Source organism: Podarcis filfolensis, assembly GCF_964270895.1.
Source record: "Podarcis filfolensis genome assembly, chromosome: 10".
NCBI lineage: Eukaryota > Metazoa > Chordata > Lepidosauria > Squamata > Lacertidae > Podarcis > Podarcis filfolensis.
The window spans coordinates 30,781,499-30,807,059 of record NC_139612.1 but is presented as its reverse complement, the minus strand read 5'-3'; the positions used below and the strand labels follow the sequence as shown (position 1 = coordinate 30,807,059).

Below are 25,561 nucleotides of genomic sequence, written 5' to 3'. Positions count from 1 at the left end.
ACGGAGAGAGGGAGGGGAGCATGAAAGAGCAAAGGAGAATAGAGATCCAAAAGAAAAAGAGCTGGGAGCTGGGAAGGCCAGGTGTTGCTCTCAGAACTGGAGATGCTGCACCAAAGCAGAGACGAGATGGGCCAGAGCTAAAAGCAGAGGGGAGAGATAAGGAGAGGGCAAGAAAGAGCATGGCCAGACAGACACCACAGCAAGAATGCTGGCCCAGTCTGAGAGCCACATTTCCTTCTCAGCAACTTTATGGGGACTTCATGGGCCAGACGGAGAGCTGTATTTGGCTCCCAGGAATGAGGTTCTTCACTCCTGCTACACATACACTGTGGGTGCTTATTTCTGAGTAGACCTACATATGGTTAAAATTATGGTTCTGAAATCAGATGTGTGTTGTCAGGAAGCTGTGTCTGTGTTCACCTAAAATACTTCTACTTTCACAGATGAAGACTACACCTGGTTATAATTTGCATATTTTTATTTACATTTTCATGCCTGTGTACATCCAGCTGCTTGACTATTCAAGCACACTGAGCGCAATTCATTCCAATTAAAATCAGTTGAATGTTTATCATCAACTTCAACATGGATTGTATCCATTGTGTTTAAAGTTTCCCACTCTTTGCTGTTGAGAAGCATCATAAAATGCTGTTGAATTAATCATTGCCCAATATCAAAATGCCTTTGGGTATATTTATATAATTAAATTGAAGTAGTGAATAATTAACAAAAATAAACAGAATTTTAACAAACATTAAGCACACAATAGCCCAACTGACTAAACTGTTTTAAGACTGTATTACTAGAACCATAGTAATATATCTGGAGGACATGAGGGATTTTCTAGGAGTGCGCCTTATATTTGAAAAATGAACACTTTTTAATTAAATTTACTTTGTTGGTTTTGAACTGCCTCTTCTATGTACTTCTATGCACACTAAAATGCCATTTCATTAGGTCTGATGAACCAGCTGTAAATAATGCACCACAGTTATATAAAAAAATGGGAAAACAGCAGAGTAAATTATCTGTTTTATATTTACTCATTCCGTACAGTAGGCTATGGATTGGAGCAGAATTTGGTGGGTTATATTTGGTTCCCCGACACTTCCTTCTAATTAACTTCATGTTGGCTGTGTTATTATGAAATGTAACACGAGAGGGAACGGAAATAGACACTGTTTTACAGAATTTCATGTCATGCAGTTCATACCTAAGCAAAATAATTCTGTTTTACAAATGTAACCTTATTTCAGAAGTCACATGCTGTGGAGAAATGTCAAAACCTGCAGTGCATTAGAGCTGGATGTTGTGTTTAATAAACAGAATCTGTTGCAATAAAAAGAATTCCTTTGTAGGCACCTGAAGTGTAAAATCATAATAAACGACAACAAAAATTCTAAAATGCTAATGCTAACAATAAAGTATTTTTAAAATGAATACTCATTAAGGCAAAAATCCAGGAGCAAGTTCATCCCAATCTCCAAGCTACCCTAGGGGTTCCATTGTGCTTACTTAGGGTTCAGTTTCCCTTGAATGATGGTCCATGGAGACTGTGGTGTCTTTAGGATATATGGATTGAGATACACATATATACAACCTAAGTACAATGTAGATGGAAGCGCTCGCAGCATTAACAGTCCAACAGATTTTGCCTCCCTGTTGGATTTCTATGGGGTCCCTGCAAAGCCATTGTCTTCCCAGCTCTCAGCATCAGCATGTGAGACTCACACATACACTAGGTCCCCTGACCTATTGCTCTCCTTCCTAGGATGTGAACAGCAGAGTGAGTGAGGTAGGGAGAGGGCCCATCCCTCCTCCTCCTTGAAGCATCGCCAGTTGTCTCTATGGCAACACATCTGTTCTTCAGCGCCTTCTTTATACATGCAGATAGGATGCTTAACGGACTTGGCCAGGGCCATTAGCTTGACAAAGAGTCTGGTTTGGCCAGTTCAATAGGTTCCCTCTTGTACAGGCTTTCATTCTGTAGATACAAAACCACGGGCATCATCCAAACCAACCCTTCAATCCTATTGCACTATATATTATGATATTCACCTGCATTTTTCTACCTAGAAAGGCTTTCCTTGAGCTTTCCATTTCTGTGGTAATTCTCTAGGTAGCATGCCAGGGGAAACTTCAGTATTGCAAGAATCTGTATTCTAATGTATCAGATCGAATCACCTCCTTATTCTCATACCTTTGGGACAACTTTACATATTCCTTTATAAATGTAGATTCTGCATTTCACCAGGACTGATTGATATCCATCCACAGGATGTGAACCATCACTAAAATCCCACAGAAATTTGTGGGTTGTTTTTTTAAAAAAATATTAACAGAGCAGCATTAAAAACAAAAAACCACAACACCCAGCCTTAACAGCATAAAATTCCACTAGCGACCCCATTCCCTTCTCCCACCAATATATTATGTCTCCTGACACCTCTCAACCTCCAGTCCTCCTGCTGATGCAATGTGGAAACTTCTAGCAGGGGAGTGGTTTTGGAGCAGCAAGTATCCTGCAAAAATATTGTAAATTGGTCCTAATTTGTCTTTGATTTATCGAGCCAAGATAGTTAAACATTATGTTCATCTCTGAGTTTTCTTTTTATTAATTAAAATGACTAATGAAATTGAAGAAATAGGGAATGGCTAGTACCCAGTTTGGGGGCCTGATCCAATCCACCTAAAAACCTATAACCTTGGCAGCAGTAGCAAAACGAATGTTTTTAAAGTACCTACCACACACACTCCAAATGTGTACAGTTTGTGTGAGGTGTCAAATTGGTGCCTAGAATATTGGGTTCTTGGATATGTAGGCAGGGCTGGGATTCCTTATGACAATCCGGGAATATGTGGTATTTTAATGCAACTCTGAAGGACATGCTAGGAAATCCATTTTCATATGATGAATTACAATGAGCAACTCCCCCAAATGACATCAACTGCAAAATGAAACACAGGTATACACGAACTCCTCAGGGTTGTAATATCAACAATTCAATATCCTTTTTAGAAAGCTAGGGAAATTACATTAATTATGTAATGGGCAATTGAAATGAATAATATATTTGTTTAAAAGAAATGGGAGTGAGTATGAAATCAGACAATCATATTAAAAGGAATAATGCTAATAGGAACAGCAGACTTTTAGCACTGAGGAGTAGAATACAGTTCTTATAAAAAAACATTTTAATTAAAAAAGTTTAAAGTCAATTACAGTGGTTCCTTGTTTCTCAAATGCCTTGGTACTCAAACAACTTGGAACCCAAACACTGCAAACCCTGAAGTAAGTGTTCTGGTTTGCGAACTTTTTTGAGTGTTACGCTTCCGATTTGAGTGTTACGCTGAAGTCTGTCTGTTTTTGCTATTTATTTTGTCTTTTTGTTTTTGCGGCTCTTTTGTTTTTGTAACTGTGTGGAACCCAGTTCAGCTACTGATTGATTGATTGTGTGACTGCAGTACATTGTTTATGGCTTTCATTTTATGGATCGATGGTCTCGTTAGATAGTAAAATTCATGCTGAATTGCTGTTTTAGGGGTTGTTTTGAAAAGTCTGGAATGGATTAATCCATTTTGCATTACTTTCTATGGGAAAGCTCGCCTTGGTTTTGGAACAGAATTCTAGAACAGATGAAGTTTGAGAACCAAGGTACCACTGTATATAAACTTACACATCCACCAACTGTTAAATTTTGAGCCATACAAGAAATAAAACAAAAATACAGTTAAAATCCATACAGCATCTAATATGTTGTTGTTGTTGTTTAGTCGTTTAGTCGTGTCCGACTCTTCGTGACCCCATGGACCAGAGCACGCCAGGCACTCCTGTCTTCCACTGCCTCCTGCAGTTTGGTCAAACTCATGCTGGTAGCTTTGAGAACACTGTCCAACCATCTCATCCTCTGTCGTCCCCTTCTCCTTGTGCCCTCCATCTTTCCCAACATCAGGGTCTTTTCCAGGGAGTCTTCTCTTCTCATGCAGTGGCCAAAGTATTGGAGCCTCAGCTTCACGATCTGTCCTTCCAGTGAGCACTCAGGGCTGATTTCCTTAAGAATGGATACGTTTGATCTTGCAGTCCATGGGACTCTCAAGAGTCTCCTCCAGCACCATAATTCAAAAGCATCAATTCTTCGGCGATCAGCCTTCTCTATGGTCCAGCATCTAATATAGCGTACTACAATTATTCCAACAGGCAGAAAAATAATTATGCAGTCCCCCAAGACTCGCAGCAATTTTCAAGTGGTCTGTGACAGTGGGTGGGGATGTTGGGGAACCACTCACTGAGTTTTAGAATCAACACGAATGGAGCATCCCAATTCAGTTAGCTTAACCCCCGGTCTATTATAAAAGTGAAAGAAACATACTATGTTTTCAAACAGAGTATGTTACTTAACAGCAGGTAGGAGTAGGGGCTGTTCCAGTCAAGTGTTCCTTTTCTATGAATGCTTGCTTTTTCAATGCACTCTTGCTATAATAACCCAAGAGGCCTCGCGCTCCTTTAATTTTGGTCCTGCATTGGGAACTGGCTGATTGCAGTTGTGTTTGGCAGCAATTTTCAAATTCTCTCAACAGCATATTTTCCAGCTGCTGTGATCACAGAGCTTTATGGCACAACTGTGTAAAAATTGTCTGGGTTTCATGCAGAAAATGCATACCTGGAGAGAGTTCACATTAAGAGAACAGTAGACTGGATAAACTGGCCCAGTATATAAGTGAAATGTATAAAGTATACTGTATTATTTTTTTTAAAGCAATAATGTCAGGGCTGAGTCAGATATGAGTCAATAGGCTTTATTTGAGCATTAATTTTACCATGTAGATATTGTATTGGCATAGTTACAATTGTATGTCTGTTGGCCCAATATACAGTGTTGATAACCTGTGTGTTGTTTTAATAGTATTATTAGATTTTAAGAAGCCTGAATTGCTTCTGTTTACTAGAATGAATATTATTATTTTTTATAAGAGAGGATATCTATATTTAGTTTTTAGGAATGGTGATGAATAAAAAGAGTGAGATAGTATGCTAAACAATACCTTTTGAGTTTCTACAGCTTGGATCAGTTAAGAAATTGGGTTTATTGTGACAGCTAACTGGCTTACGTGTGGGGGACATCTGTGCTGATATAATGGTCACATACCTCTGCAGTTATCCAGGCAGCAAAAGTAGAAGAGTTTCTTTTTATCTTCAGTTCATTGTTGGATTTTAATGCCTTCCAGAAACAGCCTGTTAGCAGGAAAGTGTTGCTGTTCTCAAGGATCATAACAAACCATAATTGACCATTATTTTTTAGTGTTTTCAGGAAGTGAGGCACAAGCTACTATTCTATTGCAACAAGTGCTGATTGGAATGAAGACTAGGTCATTGCCCTACTGCCATGACAACCTTGCTTACTTGCTATATAAACCAAATAAAGTTGTGGCCTGTTTCAACCCACTAATGTGTGCTGGTTGTGCTCGTTCCCACTGCACTCACAAGTCGCATCCTGAAGCTGCCACACCTATTATATTGGAGATAAACAGGAAGCAGAAGCCTTATGTAAAGCCAGACTATTGATCCATCGAGGTCAGACTGGCTTCATCTCTCCTGAGTTTCAGGCAATAGTCTTTTCCCAGCTGTAACTGGACATACTAGGGATTAAACTTGGAACTTCTTGCATGCTAACCATGTGCTCTTGCATTGAACTGCAACCCTTCCCAAAGGACTATACAAAATGCATGTACAATGTCCCAGTTCCAATCTCCAGTTAAATTAATTTAGTAGGAGGATTGAAATGCATTTCTGTCTGAAATGGCCTCTGTTTATCAGAGTTGACAGTATTATTGATTGATTTATTGAATTTATACTCTGTCCTTCCTCCCAAAAGAGCCCAGGGCAACATGGATGGCAGTAGACTAGGCTAGATGAACCAACTAGAAAACAACTTCCAGTGTTCTGTTTTTTTCAGTAAATATAAGTGTCTTGTCCAGACTGAATAGTGATTGATGGGGATAGGAATAGGAATAGGGCATACCCTTCTAAATAACTCCCATAGAAGTTTCTAATATCACATGCCATGTGGTAAACTGCTTATAAAACTGAAGGAAAATTCTAAATCAATTTGCATTTATGGGCGGGGGAGAGGGTTGAGCAATGACAATTTTTACATTTTTCAAATTGTCATTGCTCAAATGCTTGGGGTTTTTTGGTTCTTGGTCTGTAGTTGCCTATCTTGGAACTTTCACCCATAGAGTTTTATTCTTGATATATATATTATTTCAGTTTTATAGTCTAGATAGATCAGGCTCTCTCACTTGTGGCATTTTCAGCAGGCTTTCTAATTTAGAATGTGCTACTCTGGATTTATTCGTGTTTATATGCTGCTATCCACCTACATTTTTTCTTGAATTCGTTTTAACAGTTAACAATGATGGGGTCTGGTAGGCCATTTTTAATTATGCTACAGCAAAGTTAAACATCATCACCATCTTTTCTGTCTCAGGGTACTTAATTTTTTTAACATCTTTATTCTTTTAATGTGCTGGGTTGCTGAACAGAAGGGCCAAACCGCTGGGGGAGGCATGCAGGGGCCAGGCTATTGGTCCATGCAGTGCTTCTGATAAGTGGCTCAAATGTACCTGGATGTGGGACTCCCTCTCTAACTCACCTCGTGCAGGGTTAAAAGAGACTATTAGGAAGTCATATCCATCAAATACGGTAGGTGATGGAGCAAATTTATTTTCTTTTGTGCCAGCAGGCACCATTGGGCCCGGACAAGAAAAGGGATTTATACTAAATAACAGGAAGAACTTTCTGGCCATATAAGCTGTTTGACTAGAACAGACTGCCTTGTAAGGTTGTGAGCTCTCTTTTGTTAGAGGTTGACCACTCTTCAAGGATCCTCTATTTCACTTATTTCATTGGTTGGGAGGTTGGACGTTTGATGTCAAGCTATATGATTCTATGTGTTCAATTCCCGGCTGTTTCTGTGGCTGACTGGGAGTTTGTGTGGAACTGAGTCCCTTACATTACTTTAAAAAACAACAACAAACAAGTGAAGAGGAATGTATAAGGTGAGTAAGGCCATGTTCACCCCTTCCCCTGCTGGGTCTCAGACTCCCGCTTCCTGACCACCTGTCCTGTAGAGTCTCCTACTAGATGTTGCTGCTGTCAGTGAGCGTCTACGGCTGATATTTTGTTGTATGTGATAGCCATTCCCTGTAGCAGCTTGACAAAAGAGTCCTTCTTCTCTGGAAAACATTGCTTCAGAAGGGCCGCAGGTCCTCTCTGAAGATGTCCTGCCAGGGGAGCTATGCAGGTGCTGCGCTGTGTGTGTTTTCTCCTTCCTTCCCTTTGTGTACATTGTGCTCATAGAACAGTGGTTGTAAGTAGCATGAGGGGATTTCTGTCCTTTTCTGTAGTGATGATGCCAGGGGACTAGTACCTGTGGGGCTACGGCTGGCTGTGCCATTAGCAAAATGCCCCCTATCAACAGGAGACCATTTTCTCTCTTTCTCTGCTTATGAGAATAGTCCCCTCATTACGGAATATTGCAGAGTTCCCAGGGATGCTGTGACAGTATCTGCTGTTTTTACAGAGTGTTTTCCACCTTTCCTTTTATCTTCCTCCCCCAGCCTCCCAGACTGAGCACCCATTCTGCTGGCATAGCTAGCATATCTTCTCCACACACACCCTCCTCAAGTAATGTGAGTGTAGGATTCTTCTGCACATGTACATTCTTGAAGTTCCATCAGTAAGTGTCAACGTCTATTCTGACATCATTATGCTATTTCGATATATTAAACTTTTTGTGTCTGTATGTGAATTAGGAACCTTCCCACTATTTCTGCTTAAAGGTGCTTAGTTTGTTTTTCTCATGCAGACCCTCCAAGTGTCCCTATTTTCCAGGGACATCCCTGATTTAGAGAAGCCGTCCCGGTTTCTGATTTAATCTGGGAATGTCTCACTTTTCCTTAGGATGTCCCTATTTTCATTGGAGAAATGTTGGAGGGTATGAAGTTATCCGATCCCCCAAGCCATCTGAAGGCAATTCTATATAGGGAAGTTTTTAAAATGTTTAATATTTTATTATGTTTTTATATATGTTGGAAGCTGCCCAGAGTGGTAACCCAGGAAGATGTTTAGGGTATAAATAGTAAAATTACATTATTGAATGGGATGTTCCTATTTCCATTGGAGAAATATTGGAGGGTATGTAATAATGCACTAGCTCAATTCCAAGGTTTTAATTTATAGACACTTATCTTAATACCTTAAGAAATCATGGCACATTTTAAAATTTAATTTTGCACTGTATCTGTAATAGTCAGGCATACTGTAGAAATTTTATTTAGCCACTGCTGCAGATACTGTTTATTCCTATATGTGTGCATCCACTTTGGTTTTCCCTTGGGAAAGAAAATCCAGATACAAAATATGAAATGAAATGAATGACAGGTATACATATTTTCTTTAGCTTTGTCAGGTACCTGATTTAATAGCTCCTTTTTGTCTCCTATCAAACATACATCAAATTATTTGGGGATGCATTTTTTAAGGTATCCACCTACATTTATGTATAAAACATTTATGAAACATTTTTTAAAAAATACATTTAATATTATTTTCTAGCCCCAGCATATAGTATATGCAGTATAGACGGCCAACTGAACTCATTCAATATTTAATCTTCAGTGTTATAAGGCAAGGAATAATGTAAGCACGTCATGATGGATGATAAAGCAAGCGAGAACTGTAAGGTGACATATCAGAGCTCCGGTGAAAAACAATTAGTGGGAGAATCAGGCACAGCGCTGTGGTTTCCCAATGATAAATGCCTAGCGGGATAATTTGATGTTCCTGAAGAATGTGGGAGAGAAGACAGACATATCATGAATTAAGTGGTGTGTCTCGGTTGAAAGCCGTCTTGCCATGTTTAGTTTACACTGGCTTATTTGTCACCTGACTTGAGCTCTGAAAAGAACAGGAATTGGCTCTTCATTATTCTGGTTGGCTGGTCCTCTATGATGTCACAAAGAACCATTCTCCCATCTCTATAACAATTTCATGCTTAAAAAACACACCAACCCTTTCCTGAAAAATTAAGGTGATGAATGAGCAAATAAATGCATAAATATTCATGTAGTGCTTTTAAAAATTCATGATGGTGGACTGCCTGCCTGAATCATGGTGGACAAGGCAAGGCTGATGCCTGATGCAGTGTTTGTTCCACTGGCATGCACATTTGTCATTTCCATTATGAAACTGAGCCCATTCCCATGGCAGCTGTGAACTCTTTCCCCCCATTACATTGGTCTTTCATCTTGAGTTGATACCATGTGACTGAATTTGGGTGTGCACTGTCCTGGCTTCCACCCTTGGACAAAAGATTCAGACTTTTGGCTCAGGAAATGCAAGAAGTCTTGCTAAAGAATTCAGGGTGTGACTTCCACATTAGCAGGTTACAAAGCTCAGAAGGTACATCGGCAGAAACTAAAATACATAGCTAGGCATCAACAAAGACATTGTCCGAACACCTGATATGTCCTCTCTACTTTTAAAGTGGCAGGGCCTGTCACAGGGGAAGCTGTTCGTGCCCGTGCTGATGGTGGTACATCCTGGGCCATGGATCTTGAACCCAACCCTCTTGACATGGCTAGCTCTGCTGATTGGCTGTCAGGCTCCCTGGCTACTGTGGGAATCTCACACTCCATTTCTGGGATGTCCAATGGCTCTGGAGCAGGACTCTCATCCAGATTACTGTCCCAGCTGTCTTCGCCTCCTAACTCAAAGTCTTCCTAGTTATTCCCTTAGGACTTCCCCTGCCAATCTAGCTCTGTACAACTGGGTTTATGGGATCCACAACACATTGCGAAATGGCCTCATAGTGTTCCCACGTTCAGATTTGTCAGTGCAAATGAAATTCTACAAATGCAGAGGCACATTCATAATTTACAGTAGGGATGCTACTAGGTACTTAAAAGACTCAAGATGCAAGCACATGACACAAAACAATCCATGTGTTAATTTATACATATACGTATAAAATTGGGCCTCTGAGCAAATTGAGGTGGCTGGGTCTGATCAGCACTGTGCTTAACAGCATGTCCAGCACCCCTATAAGCAAAGTAAGAGAAAAAGAAAATGTTTTGGGAAAAGCGGGGAGAAGGGACAGGAGAAATGGGACCTAATGCAAGAGATCGGCAGATTCCTCCCTTGACTACCCCATAATAACAACACCCCAGAGTCAGAGCATTCAACCAGATCTGCATGTATTTTAAGTACAGGTTGTAAGGGCTATTCCTTAAAATATTATTTCTACACTCTGGTTTCACACCAGTCAAGTGTCAAGTACATGCATTGAAATCTCCTTTTCTTTGCAAAATGTGTTCAAGTGGGAGCGCAATCCCTTCCTCCTTTCAGGGGTCGCATTATTTACTCCTGTGTATTTTATCAAGAAAGGTAGCAATTTAAATAATTGTGTCTTCAACTTGGAAGATTCATGTCTATTTTCTATTTTGTCATATGCATCCAAATATAAGGAAAAGGAGTCAGAATCAGAAAAACATATACTGTATTTTTCCGTGTATAACACGCCCCCATGTATAAGATGACCCCTATTTTTGGGAGCCCTCAACAGTTGTTGAGCTTCTTTTGTAAGTTCGCTGAGCTGTTGAGCAGCTTTTCCGCGATCCCCCACTCTGGCTGATGGAACTGGTGCCGTAATACACCGCATACTGGCACTCACCAAATACTCTTCCTAAGCCAGGAAGAGCGGGTAAGCAGCCTCCTCTCTGACATTTCCCTGCTACCGCTGCAGCACCAGGACCGCTTACTTAGCATATTAACCAGTGTATAAGATGACCCTCAATTTATCACACACAAAAAAAATTCAGAAAAAGAGGTCGTCTTATACATGGAAAAATACGGTATATAGCAGAAAAATGGGGGTGGGTGGGAGAAATCATTTTAACACTTCAAGAACAGATCGGAAGGTCGGAAATTAACAAAATGTGATTGAAAAACGTAACATATTGGTCAGGAAATAATGCTAAAGAGATGTTAGTGAGCTAGATGGAAAAGAAGTGAGAAGGAAATAGGGCATGGGAGTGCCAGAAGTAAGAGAAGACAACTATGAGCGCTGGAGAGAGTGGGAAAGACATGATAAATCACTTTTGAAATGCAATCTAAGCAGGCATGCTGCACGCAGTAGAGGGTTGTGACTTAACAGCCTTGCAAATGAAAGCTAAAAAAAAAATATTGCTCTATGTGCCCTATATTTTAAAAGCAGTGCACATTATGGCCATAATCCTGAAAAGGAAATAATGCATGAATAAGAAAGAATCCTCCATCCAGATTTTTCTGGGGTTTTCATTTAAAGAAACCTCATTTAAATAAACCTCATGACTGAACCACATTAAAAAATCTGATGATCATAAAACAGATTGGTTTGGGGAGGTTCCTGATCAGTCCACTCAGACACCTGCTGCAGATAAACATGGGGATCATAGCTAGTATGGGCAATCAGCTAAATGGGGTGCTATTAAATGCAGAATGCCTCTCAGTCTTCCCCTTCCAAACTGCCATATTTGTGAGAGATGTGCCATTGACTCTGTCGGTGTGAATAGACTCATCCACCCGCTGTAGACGTCCACACTTGTAAGCACAGTCTTCTCACTTGGGATGAGAAACGTGTAAATGACTGGTCATGGCCCACTCTTTTAAAATGGGGTCAGAAGTGGCATGTCAGGTGTTGGGGCAATGTCTTAGCTACAGTCAAACCTTGGTTGTTGAACGTAATCTGTTCCGGAAGCCCGTTCAGCTTCCGAAATGTTTGACAACCAAGGTGCGGCTTCCAATTGGTTGCAGGAGCTTCCTGCACTCAAGCATTGGATGTTCAGCTTCTGAAAAACATTCGAAAACCAGAGCGTTTTCTTCCTGGTTTTCATTGTTCGGAAGCTGAAACATTTCAAAATGGAGGCATTCGGGATCCGAGGTTTGACTGTATTTCTTAGTCATGCATTTTAGAGCTCTGTCACACTGGGCTAATGTTTAGAACTTGTGCTGACTTCTTGAATAAAGCTTTTGGGTTTTCTCAAGTTAAAGCCAGACATACAGGTTTGAAGTTCAATTAGAGGAGAAACCTGTCCCCCCCCCATACTTGGTGTCATTGTGGTAATCTCTAGGCCTCAAAATACATTCTTCAATTGGGTTTAAGCATCTAGTACACACATTAATTTATTTGTGCTCTATCAGATTTCCAGAGGACAGATTAAAAGACACTGGATCAGTTATTTCACCATTTACATGGATCCTAAACACCACCAAAATCTGATTGTGTGAAGAGATTCAGCAGAGTGAGTAGTCAGGAAAAAAGGGTGGGGGAAAAGAAATCAAATCCAAAATTATAATCTTTCAGAGCTGAGTTATAATGGGCATATAAAATCAAAATGCTGACACAACTTGCACTGTGATAATGAGATACTATAGTAATGGGAGATTTAAAGAAGATGTTTTATTATGCCAAATATTACAGTGCCCTAGCATATGCAGTCATCACTCCATGGTGTTTAAGAGTCATAGATTGTTGTAGATGTTTTATACTCTGCTGAATCTCACTGTTTGCTAAATTCCCTTCCCACCGATTCCATACACTCTCTCCTTCTAGGCCTGAGAGAAATGAAGCAGCCCTGCAGCTTTATATTTCATTTCCTACAGCTTACTTTATAATAGTAGAGAGAGTACTCTAGCTTCTAGTCTTAATTGCTCTTGAGATAATATGGAGGTCAACATCTAATCATTCTCTGTGTCGTTTCAGAAGTACTGCCCTGTCTAAATTGCTGAGCTATGTGTTAAAATGTCTTTTGGAAGGTATGTCTCTTGGAAGGTTTCCCACAAATTGAAGGCTTTATTTAATGAAGAAATATGCATATTCTGTTTTTGTTTTTAACTGCCTCACCTAGTCCCTGGTGCCTAATCCAAATATCCCATCCCTTAGAATGCAACACAGTATATGATCGCATAGTTTTGTTTTGTGTTTTGTTTTTACTATTAATTTTTTTAAACATTGTTGTGAGTTTGTGGGTCCTAGGACACTTCTAAATTCCTGGAACCATTATGTGTTAGAATTTACTCAAGGTTTGGGGTTTTAAAACTGAGTGCAAGACCTGTGTGTATTATGTTGTATACTAGACACCTGTCACCCCCCTGAAATCAGCAAGTGTCAACAGCTAATTAAGCCAGGCTAAGATTTCTGCATGAGGGGATAGCCTGGGGGATGAGTCATTAAGAAAAAACAAAGGATCAAGGGACTCTGTCTGAGATGGCAAATGGGGCTCCTCCCTCAGCCATAAAGTAGTGTGAGCTAGAAGCTTAGGGAGGAAGTAGGAGTTATGTGACTGGAAGAAGCATAGTAGCAAGCAGAGCACGATGGCTGATGTTTGCTTGACTTCAAGGCTGTGGCTGTAGGAGAAGCAAGACCCTCAGTGGCCCAGGTTTTATAGTAGGGTAAATGAACCATATATCATAAAGACCACCACAGTCTCCGCTGTGCCTCATTTCCAAAAGGAAACATGGACCCTAGGTGAGCTGCCTGGAATCCCTGGAATCTCACACCACTTGGAGATTGTGGGGACCTGCAACAATATGCTTAGTTTACAAAGGGGAACAAAGTTTGATACAGCTTGGGATAGAGAGCTCAGCTGAATTGGGGTATGTATATAACTGAAATATATTTTTAACTTCAGTTTCAGGGTCTTTTCTGTAGCATGTACCATTTTACTTAAACTTTTAAAATGGAATATGTAAAGTAATAACTGTCACTTCGAATCAACTGAAATGTTTGAAAATAGTTTCCAAATGTGGTTACCTGTGATTACCCCTGAACTCTAAATAGTTCTTTAGAAATGGAAGTGAAGTCACCAAAGCATGGTGAAATTAACACTTACTGTCTTTAATCAAACAGGCCTCGTACTTTTTAATCAACTCATTAGTAACTCACTTTAGTTGTGCATTGACTTCTGTTGACACTGTCTAGATCAGGTTGGTCCAACACATGGCCACCGAGGCCTTTTTTTGTGACCCTCAGCAACATTTTACACCCCAAGAACCGGAAATGCAAGGCGCTGGGCTTGGGGAAGGATGTGTGAGGGTTCTGACAGGTTCCTGGCATCCTCCCACCTCCTTCCCAAAGCTTAGTTAGTGCTTTTCTAACGAAGAAGGTGGGGGGCTCTGGGACTATGCCAGAGCCTCTTGCCTCCTTCCCAAAGCCCCGCAGAAGGCAGTATGAGGACTGGGGTATGTGTGTGTCAGATTTCCACTCTAGACCCTTTCCCCTCTTGGCTGATAAAAACCAGCAGGGAGGCAACAGCTGGCTGGGCCAAGGAGGTGATCAATGCCTCTTCTTTGTGTGCCTCCTCCTCCTTGAGAGGTCCTGAAGAACAGGCCTTCTCTGCAGTGGCTCCCCGTCTGTAGAATGTTCTCCCCAGGGAAGTTCGCCTGGCGCCTTCAGTATACACCTTTAGGTGCCAGACAAAAAATGTTCCTTTTTAATCAGGCCTTTGGATGATTTGATTGACATCCTATGCTCTTTTAAAATGTGGGCTGGGGGGTGTATTGAGTTATTGTTTTTATTTTGATTATGTATTTGTGGTTTTATATTTTGATTTTATTCTTTGAACTGCCCTGAGACCTCTGGGTATAGGGCTGTATATAAATTATTATTATTATTATTATTAAATTCATTTTGGCTTTGCTCCCCCTTCCTCACCAACAAGGCAGTGTATAGCCCAAAGGTTCCATGTTGAAGTACTTTTTAGTATACCATTGTGCCAGTCTGCATATAGTGAGCCAATATGTAAATAGTGGACAGTGGAGGTAATCATAGGATGGTGCCATACATTACGTTAAGTTTATGCCTATCAAGCAGGGCTTTTTTCCCATCCAGAACTCACTTCTGGCACCTCTCAGGTGGGTGCAGTTGCCATTATAAGAGAATAAGGGAGGTGTTCATGGTGAGTTCCGGCACCTCTTTTTCTAGAAAAATAGTACTGCCATCAAACCCTGCTTAGTTTTAATAACCTATGTATGTGATCTGATAATTATTGAGTTCTTTTGTTCCTTCTGAAAAAGATTTAAAACATTGCATTATTTATACCTCCACAGACTTTGCCACTGATTTTATCTCCACGTTATTGTTTCCCAGTATTTCGCATTCTCCTGCTACCAGTTTTCCTTGAAAACGACAACCTGCAGACTCATTTTTCATTCTCATATATAGTTAACATGCTCTATATCCTTTTAAAGCTATTTCCAAACGACAGCTTTTCTAAATGGCATTTTACACGTGAGCAAAACAATCAGACGTGTGACATGCAAGATCACTCAGAATTTCTATAAAATAGAATTTTAAATCTCTTACACTTTTTATGTTACATTAACAATATTCCTACACATGTAGTTGTGTACGTGAAATAACAGGAGATTTTTAGAAAGTATGAAGCAGCATATACCCACAGTTACATTCTGTCAACTTTGAACCAGTTTAGCTGCCATGAATTTGTATCACGAGCAGTGAAAATTCTGATGTCCAAGCCTCTTTCACAATTAGGCATTTCCAGGATTTCTTGCAGTCAAGCCATGACAGTTAAGCCAGATTTTTACTGGTGGGGTGAAGGCCCTCTGGATAGTATTGTGTTATCAATAATAAACAGTGATAGGAATGATTGCACAAGGTGAGCAGTGTGCAAAGCTATAAATATATACTACAACAGGTCACATAAACACCAAAACAGGGAAATATTATCTGTCTAAATACATTTTTGCTTCCATTTTTCATCAGGAACCAGTGGGTCTTTAGGAAAAATACTCTTCCTGCAGTTTTAATTCTGCCTGCACAGTTTCTGGTTGCATTCCAAACATTACCTACGCTGTGTTAGAAATAACTGTAGATCATTATAAAGTGGCAGACAGAATGACAGAATACTGATGAATTGCAGCAACAGGCAATAGGATCTGTTCAGCAGGAAGGATTCTTCTCATAAGCATATGTCCAAACAGCGTTAGTAAAATAGAATAAAGCAATGCCAGCTACAGTATCAGACGGCCCACTCCTTCCCCTTCTCCTAAAATCTCTGAAGAGAGACCTTCCTTTTCCCCCCTGGCTCACTAGTTGTTGTTGTTTGCCTTTTAACACCTGTGACCAACAGGGAGGGGTAGGGAGGAAACCTCATTTAATCCGTGTTTTACCCTTGTAATATTGCAAATCCTTTTCAGATGCTGTTTAAACATTTTTGTGTGCAATGAGCATGTGCTTTCAGTAATATGTGCATCAAAACTAGGATGCGTAGGCAGAGCCTTTTGAAGTCTATGGAAAAACCTAACATGGGTTACATTCCGTTTTCAGTTCTCATCTAATCTGAACCTAATCTTAATCTCACTGCACCACCACATACACAAATTTCTGGCATTGAAAACTCTTGGCTGCTTAGGAAAAATAGTGGAAAGGAGGATAATTCATGAAGGAGTAGCTGAGAGCTTCTCCAGGACCAATCCCACTATTAAGGCAAAAGCGGGAACCTGAGGCAGTAGATACAGCTCCTGCATTTTTTGTGTGTTGTGCCAAATAATGATGTCAGCCAGGTCCCACAGGAGTGTGTGTGTGTGTGTGTGTGTGTACTCAGTAGGGGAAACTTGTTTAGTTCTACTTTTCTGGTAGTCCATAGATGTCAGTTCATTTTAGAGTCTAGATGAAAACAAGAAAAATATATGGGAAGAAGAACCAGACAACTGTTTGCAAATGGGGACTCATGACCTTTTCATCTAAGTTACTTGCGACCAAGGACACAATAGAAAATGGCAGGCATTTTGCTCTTAAGGGAGTGTGCATCTAAACAGAGTGCATAAAGCAATTACTTCAGAAATGTTTTTAAAAGCTGGATCTCTAAAAAATTAATAAACCGGGTCTTTTTAAAAACCACTTCAGTTATAGCACATCTCTTTAAAAAATAATGAGGTTTAACATGAAATTTAAATGTGATACATGTATGTTGCAACCTAGAATTATCTCTTTAAGTCTTAGATGTGAAGGACACTCAGCACTGTCACCAGCTACAACAAGGGACACTGGGGTGTTGTACTCCCTTCCCTTCTACCAGGACACGGGTGGCGCTGTGGTCTAAACCACTGATCCTCTTGGCCTTGCCAATCATAAGGTCGGCAGTTTGAATCCCTGCGCCTGGGTGAGCTCCTGTTGCTGTGTTCCAGCTCCTGCCAACTTAGCAGTTCGAAAGCATGCCAGTGCAAGTAGATAAATAGGTACCGGTGAGGTGGGAAGGTAAACAGCATTTCCGTGCGCTCTGGTTTCCGTCACAGTGTTCCATTACGCCAGAAGCGGTTTAGTTATCCTGGCCACATAACCCGGAAAGCTGTCTGTGGACAAACGCTGGCTCCCTTCGCCTGAAAGCGAGATGAGCGCTACAACCCCATACAGTGGTACCTCGAGTTACAAACGCCTCATGTTACAAACGCTTCAGGTTACAAACTCCGCTAACCTGGAAGAGTTACCTCGAGTTGAGAACTTTGCCCCAGAATGATAACGGAAATCGTGTGCCAGCGGCGCAATGGCAGCAGGAGGCCCCATTAGCAAAAGCACACCTCTATTTAAGAACAGTTTCAGGTTAAGAACGGACCTCCGGATCAAATTAAGTTTGTAACTAGAGGTACCGCTGTAGTTGCCCTTGACTGGACTTAGCTGCCCAGGGGTCCTTTACCTTTACCTTACCAGGAAGCACAGCATGGCAAGGGGAAGATCAAACAGACACCAAGTAATTGTACCACAGAACAGGACACTGCAGAAAGTTTGTTTTTCCTTTACTGGCTGTAAACTGAGGGAGGAAGATATTAAAAGCGTTAGAGCCCTGCTGGATCGGGAATCTTTACTGTGGTAGGGAAACTAAAATACTCCTTTGGGCCAAAGGCCCATCTAGTCTCATATCTTGTTTTCCCAGTGGCCAACCTATAGGAAGCCGCTGAAAGCAGGACCCCAGTGCAGGAACAATCTCCTCACCTGTGATTCCCAGCAACTGGTAAACAGCCTCTGATAGTGGAAGAGGTTATTCTGGGTATTGTCTCCAGCCAGGGGACTATGGATAACAGAAAGGCTGCATCAGGTTTAGGCCCCCCTCTCCCCCCCCCCCAAAATCAAAACCAGCGGAGGAAGATCAGCATAGTCTGAACTGGATGTAAATGCTCAACAACTTTGTTGTCTGACATTGTTCCTCCACCTATCTTCGATGCCTTTTATAAGTAATTTTGGATTTCTCACGTGTGTTGTTAATTTTTGCAGTGTTTAAGGAGCAATGTAATTTTGATACAGGTTGGTTTAAACAAACAAGAAGCAAATACAGCTTTGGGGTTTAGAAATATGTCATGGTTAATCATTCTGTTAACTTCTTTTTTAATTTCGTCCATAATATCTGTGAACAAATCTGCAGCTGACAGATTGCATTTCAAACAGTTATGTTTCTTATTCCTATTTAGTTTAGGAGTTAAGTGACTTCAGAAGTATCCCATTTTCATTTAGGCACCTTGCCTTTTACCTGATGTGAGCTGATGTTTTGCCTGAAACGTGACATAACAATATAACTACCTGTAATCCTAGGCCTTCTATCAAAAAGACTGTGGTAGACTGCTTTTTCATGTACAAAAAAAGAAATTTGGCTCCTTTTAGTCCATAGTTCTCTTCCTCAGTGACCACTCAATTTAAAGCTAAATCTTAAATGGTTTTAAATTAGTTGCCTTGATTTAAATCAATACATGCTGTCTCTAAAGCTTTGCTGTAGCATTTTTATCTTTTAATTTCTGAAGTGGGCTTGATGTAAAAGAGGTGACGACAAAAAAAAAGTTGGGACTGCAATGCATTCTTCATAGTGCAAAGCCCCAGCCATGCAGATTCAAGTCATCCAGAAGCTAAATAAGAGTTTCATGCTGTGTTTAATTGGTCAGAAACATGAGCTGCAGGGTTCTGGAACTTAGTGAACAGGACTGCAGTTTTCAGTGGAATTTCAATATTAGACTTGCACCTTCTGTTTTCAGGAAAGCATCCAGTTTTAGAGAAAACAGTTGACGATTTTGGAGCCAGATCACAGTGCTGCCATACTTGGCTGAGTCCCCCGTTAATAAGTGCAGACCCTACTATATATAGCAGTAGCTACCAGTGATTTTTTAAAATTATTGTTAAGTTTGTTAGAAATTTTTCAGTACAGTGGTACCTCGGGTTACATACGCTTCAGGTTACATACGCTTCAGGTTACAGACTCCCCTATCCCAGAAATAGTGCTTCAGGTTAAGAACTTTGCTTCAGGATGAGTACAGAAATCGTGCTCCAGCGGCGCAGCAGCAGCAGCAGGCCCCAGTAGCTAAAGTGGTGCTTCAGGTTAAGAACAGTTTCAGGTTAAGTACGGACCTCCGGAATGAATTAAGTACCACTGTACACACAACTGCTGACATTTTCCCCTCAGTAAACCCTCTCGTCCTTCTCCACCTCCCTCCGCCAACCATATATCCCACTGCCCATCAAATCAGACATTTGAAGTCTTTTATGCAGTAAATAAGCCAAACCAAAATAAGTAAACATTAATGCATTAGCAATCATGATACCTATTAGAATAACAGTACTAGTAATACTGAAGTCAAAAAACGGGAAGGGGGGGGACAAATAGTGCCTTGCTTAAAATCCTAGATGCTACTTAGCAAACAGTATTGTGCAAACAACCATTTGTTTTTGCCACTTTGCCCAGCATCCCAAGTACACCTGGCACTCTCCATCTCTCTGCAGAGAGCATACGTCCCTGCTGACCTTAAGGGCTGTGAATTCCCTTCTCTGAATAGCCCCTTCTAGCACCAGCACTATGCCCCCTTTGTCCTTTCCCTCAAGCCTCACTCTCCACCCGTGCTTTCTCCAGAGTCTTTTGTCTGAAGCTGTCTATGCACTAACCCACCTGTAGCGCAGAAATGTCATTTTTCTGAATCTGGGATTCTTTGAGCTTGTTCTCATGTGCTACATTCAGTCTAGATCGGTTTTTGATACTGCCATCCACAAGAGTGGGTGTGGTTTCTTTACAAGTGTTTAAAAACCTTTCCTTTGATTGGGTTATCCACACCTTTTTTGTCCCTGTACATGCCTTAGGTGAATGAAGAAGGATCTTGGTGTACACTCATCGTCAACTTTGTTGGGCAGGTGTGGATATAACCCTGCCATTGCCTGGACCACCCACATCTGTTTTTAAGTAGCATAGTTTTCGTGAGCAGTGTTAATGCCAGCCAAGCAGTCTTCCACTCTCACACAGGAAGTGGACTTCAAACTGTTCAGTTTCCTGAGGAAGTAATCATGTCATGCCACCACAGCAGCTCAGCCAATCAGGGTTTTCACAAGCATAATAATGATAATAATAATAATAATAATAATAATAATACCTTTATTGTCATTCTACAACCTGTGTACAATGAAATTAAACGAGCCTCCCTCCCCCCACCCAAACACTCAATCTCATTCCACTCTGTGTGCTTATCGAACAACACACAACCTCACAAGTCAATTGCACTGTTATTTTCTTTTCAACAGCCTAACAGCCCACGGATAGAAGCTATTTTTTAGCCTGTTGGTACGGCTGATTATACTTCTATATCTCCTGCCTGAGGGTAGAAGACTAAAGAGGTGATGGCCGGGGTGTGAGTCATCCCTGAGAATTTTTCTCACTCTCCTAAGGCAACGATCCCTTGCGAGGTCATCTAGCGGACTCAAGGGACAGCCCATGATATCATGTGCTTTATTCACCATCCTCTGTAGAGACTTCCTGTCCGTGGCTGGAATACAGTAGATGTTCTGCTGACTGTAAAAACTGCCCCTTAGTTCCACGGAAGAAATTATGCAGGCTTCTGAGAACAGCCCATAGTCATTCCAGCTTAGAGCTGATAAGCAACTGAGCTTTAAAGTTCTACATTGAAATGAGAAACATATTCTGTTTCTCATACACATGTTTTCAAACAGGTATCTCCTCCCCAAAAGGCTCAATTCAATCAAAACATGGGATGTATGACCTGTCCTCAGGTTACAAATGAAAAAGACAATATGTGTAAGTAGAAAAAGGAAAGGTAGAGGTGATAGATCAATCGGACAAAACTAAAACAAAGTGATGTGTTGTCATCAGGAATTTATATTCAGATGGAGCAAAGCTGATCTTCTGCTGCTGATGTTCTTACTTGGATATAAGGGTGCAACTTAACTCATTGGCCTTTGTTCTTCTAGCTGGTGGTGGAAGCCAGAATGTTCCTGTACTCCTGCTGTCTCAGCATACCTAGCACAGCGCAATGTTATCCCCCCCCCCCCCCACAGGAAGGAGTAAAACAAACCCCTTGCAGCTACTTGTCCTGTGGCTAATTGCTGGAGCCCAGCTGGTCTTCCCCTTGATCTAGTATTCTTCTGGGTAGGATGAGTGCAGGCCCACAATGTCGCTTGTTCGTCTATCCCTAACAAACACAAAGCAGATTGTTTATCATGTCTAGAGGTAGAGGTATGTCGTTTCTTTATAATCAAATTGTTTGCTGAAGTCATATGGTGAAAGGCTGTTAAAAACTTTGTGGGAAAACATATTGTTATGTACTGAAGTTCTCACCTTGGGCCAGCAGGGGGATATCGTTGATAGTTTTCACTCAGGTCCACATATGCAAATAAGGGATTGAAAGTGACGTTCAGTGATTGGATAGTTGCAGAAAGTGGTTACTGTTGCATTCTAGTGGAGCTCTATATAAGCAGGCTGGCTGAACCCTTCAGTTCAGTTCAGTTCTGGCCTGTGAATAAACAAGAGCTGTTGAAGAATCTCTGTGTCGTCTGATATGTTCACCCACAACTTAACACATATGTTTGTTCTTGTGCATAAATTTTTATTTGTGTGTGTATGTGTGTGAGTCAAAATGTTAAAACAAGAAATAATAGGATGTAGTCATTAGGATCTAGGTTGGAATTTCAGATGCATTTCTAAACAGTGCTTATTTCATTCTGAATTTAGAAATTCACTGCAAATATTGTTTTGAATTCCAGAAAGTGGGACTTTGTTGATACACTCTGAACCTTAAGGTGTGTTGGCGTTTGGAGTTTTAAATTCTCAGCAGAAGTTGAAATTTATACTGAATCTCTGTTGGAGGAGCACACTACACTGGATATAATCACATTAGAAAACAGGAAAGCTACATTTATTATAGGAAATACGTGCTTGATAGGAAGGATCCTATTCTTTCTAACTAAAGTGGAGATACCTTGAGCCATGCTTGCTCTTGTATTTCAGCAGGAGAGACACAAAAGATGTCTTGTATCCCAAGGTAAACATGAAGAAGGAAGTAGAAAATGAGATCAGCAGCACTAAATGTAGTAGGCTGGATCTAGACACATCAAAAAGGCGTTTCAGGAAAACGTGTTGTAAACTTTCTTATCGGAAATCACGTTGGCGAAAGACAGGACTCCGCAGCGCCATCTGGTGTTACAGTGTTATAATGCATATAAAATGGTTTTTCTTTACTAATGTAGCTGAGTCCCCAATCTCGCACTCGAGGGGAGGTCAGCACAGGATAAGTCAGAAGGGACATCTAAGGAAACTTAGTTTCCTCTCTGTATCTATTCTTTCCTATGCAGACTCATCAGCCTCCAGTGCAAGCTAAGTTGCATCTCAACACTTCCAACAAGGTGCTTATAAGTTGTTCAGGTTTGCTTAATGCAATACACTTTTTGATAAAAGAAATTCAGGTACTGTAAGACAAACCTGAAGCATTTTACACGCATCAATTTAGCTGCTAGTTCCCATTTCATGAAGTGTCAGGTTGAGAAGTTCTGAAACTTTTAACAACTTCCACTGGGAAATGGATGGCTCAGAATATAGAAAATTCATTCATTTGCCAATTTGTGTCCCAGTCGTTTTTAATGGATATTCTTATCTGGGCATAGCTGAGTGGTTTAAGGACGGTGGAGCATTGTAATGCCAGTCAGAATTTATTTAAATTTTTGATATTTAATTTCCTTGTTAGGTTATGCATGTTCATCTCTTGTTATTAAACTTTAAACCTAAATGAACTATGCAGTTTTATCCCCAAATTTCTGTATCACTGGAAAAAGAAAGTGAATAGCTGTGTGTACTTAGTCCTGAATTATTAAAGTCTGAAAATGCATTCACTACCTTTAAATAAAATAGATTCTATTTATCTTGGCCAGCTGCTTAGATTTGACTGGGAGAAACATCTTTAATGTGTGTATACATGCACACAGTTTTGCCCTTTCCGTTTTCTGTTTTGTTTGGAGCTTGAAATCTGAAGTTCTTAATATCTGATAATGCCTGTTAATTCATTACATATAAATCTCTCATGTACATTTCTTAATTAAAATAAACCTTGTTCTAAGCCACTTCAAGCTGTGTAGGTTTTTCTGGCATAGAGAAAACAGCTTCTGTTGTGTCATATTGTACAATGGAATGAGCAAGAACCATTTTAGATTCCCTGACTTCCATTCTCTGCATAATGAATCAAGTCTTCCCAGCTGTCCTAGGTTTGAGCACAATGTTTCTGATAAATCTTTTTTCTCTTCCACAACACTGCCGCTCCTGCTGGTGTTCCATGAATTATGACAGAGCCCACTGACTATCATAGTGCCTAGGGGAAAGTGCATGCTACTTTGAGAGAGGTGAACACAAATTCTACCTTTACGCCAGTCACCCTCTGTTATTTATGTAACTGCAATCTCTGCTTATTGAATAATGCTATGTGCTTCTGCAGTTTTGAGGGACAGAAATGATTGTCTCTCTCTATCCATTTGTGTAATTAATTTGTAAAGGTACCTTTACCCTATACTGTTGGATGCCACCTTGGAAAGTCTTACCCTAAAATACGGTTTATATAAACAGTTGTAGTAAATAAATGAGCAGTGACCACTCTGCACTTATTTCTCAGTATGTTATGTCAGTCAGTTTGCATTCCACTAAACTACAATTCTGTTGCAAAGGCAGGAACAGAAATCTTCCTTGTACACTTGAAAACAGCACAAGCATATTTAGAATAAAGTGAGCTATGAGCCAGCAGAGTGTATTTGACAATTTCATCCTGGTTTAAAGCCACAGAGGAGCTGAATTGCTTAGTTAATTCCAGTGCTGAACATCTACGCTCATCTGCTTAAGCAATTTGTGAAAGACCAAATAAGCTTGTCGTTAAAAAAAAAAAACCAAAAAGGATGTCTTGTTATTTCTTAAAATAAGTTTAAATGCATGTACTATCATAAAAAATGAAATATATATATATTTAATATAGATATCCTGTGACTTGAGCCAGAGCGAAATTATACTTGTACTTTGAAACCTTGAAAAGCATTATTTGTGGGTATGTGTGTGTTTGTTTAGTCATGGAGAATACTACGGTTATTCCTGCCATGTGTTTAAAGAGCTATAGCTATGGCTTTCATTCCACTGTAGTTCATTTGTAGAACATTTAGGTGGCTGACATTTACAATATTTCCATGTGTCAGGGCTGAGAAAAGTCATTTATGAGAACCCTGTCTATGGCAGCAGATCTTAAGAGTAACACTGACCAGTTGATCTGATCTGATTCCATACTAAAAATATTTGTTTCTCCCTGGGTGTGTGAGTCTGATACTAGGCAATGGCTCAATATTTCCTGCAAAGTAAATGTGTTTAAGCTAGTTTAGCCCCTCACTAAAGCTGATTTGCACAAAGCAGTCACGAGGACATGTGTACTAAAGGAATTCACAACACAGAGTTGGCATGTGCAGGTGCACAGAGAAAGTCAAGTTGTACTTACTTCACATACACACCCACCCACTGAAGTAAGTGTCTTTATTTTTTCCCCCATTGGTTTCTGCATGTTGCCTTCGGGTTGTTGTTTTTTTAAGCACATGCCATGACTAACATGTTTTTGCTGCAAAAGCTTTTAATACATACAGAGAAGAGGGAAAGAATTGGGAGAAACAAGTATAGCAATAAAACAGTTTCACCTACGCCCCCATACATATATTAAACGTGTCTACACTACAGGTGGAAGGGAGGTGGGGGGGTCACATCTGTCAGCCCCATCCCCATGCGCTCAGCACAGGACCTACAGAAAACAGGATCTTTAATTGTGTATACTGCACAATTCATGTTACAGGCATTCATTTTGTAAGTACATTTGCTCAGTAGCCAAGTTAAGATGGGACTACCCATCCCCATGTGTATATGCATTTCACGTTCACAGATTTAACATGTTCAGGGAACTCTTACTTTGGCTTCATTCTGGGGCAAGGACTTGGGGAAAGAGTCCTAGTGGAATGGACCACAATCCACTGAAGATGCGCTTTTTTGGGGGGGGCGGTTTGCTCTAGCTCGTTTTACCTGAGTGCAGAGCTAATCACTTGTTCTTTATGCGCTAACAGAAACTAAAAGCATACCAATTCAACTTTCCCAAATGTTGAATTCAACATTCCTAAAGAATGGCTGAAATTGAATTACATTAATCAGCAAGGCATATAAGATTAATATTCACTATCAA

The 25,561-nt window shown here is 40.4% G+C and overlaps 1 protein-coding gene across 18 annotated transcripts in view; it reads left to right on the top strand.

The window, feature by feature from the left end:
• The window catches only part of GRIP1 (glutamate receptor interacting protein 1), a 342,494-nt gene that overhangs the window by 146,927 nt on the left and 170,006 nt on the right, over positions 1 to 25,561 (top strand). The gene's annotated exons all lie outside the window — the stretch shown is intronic.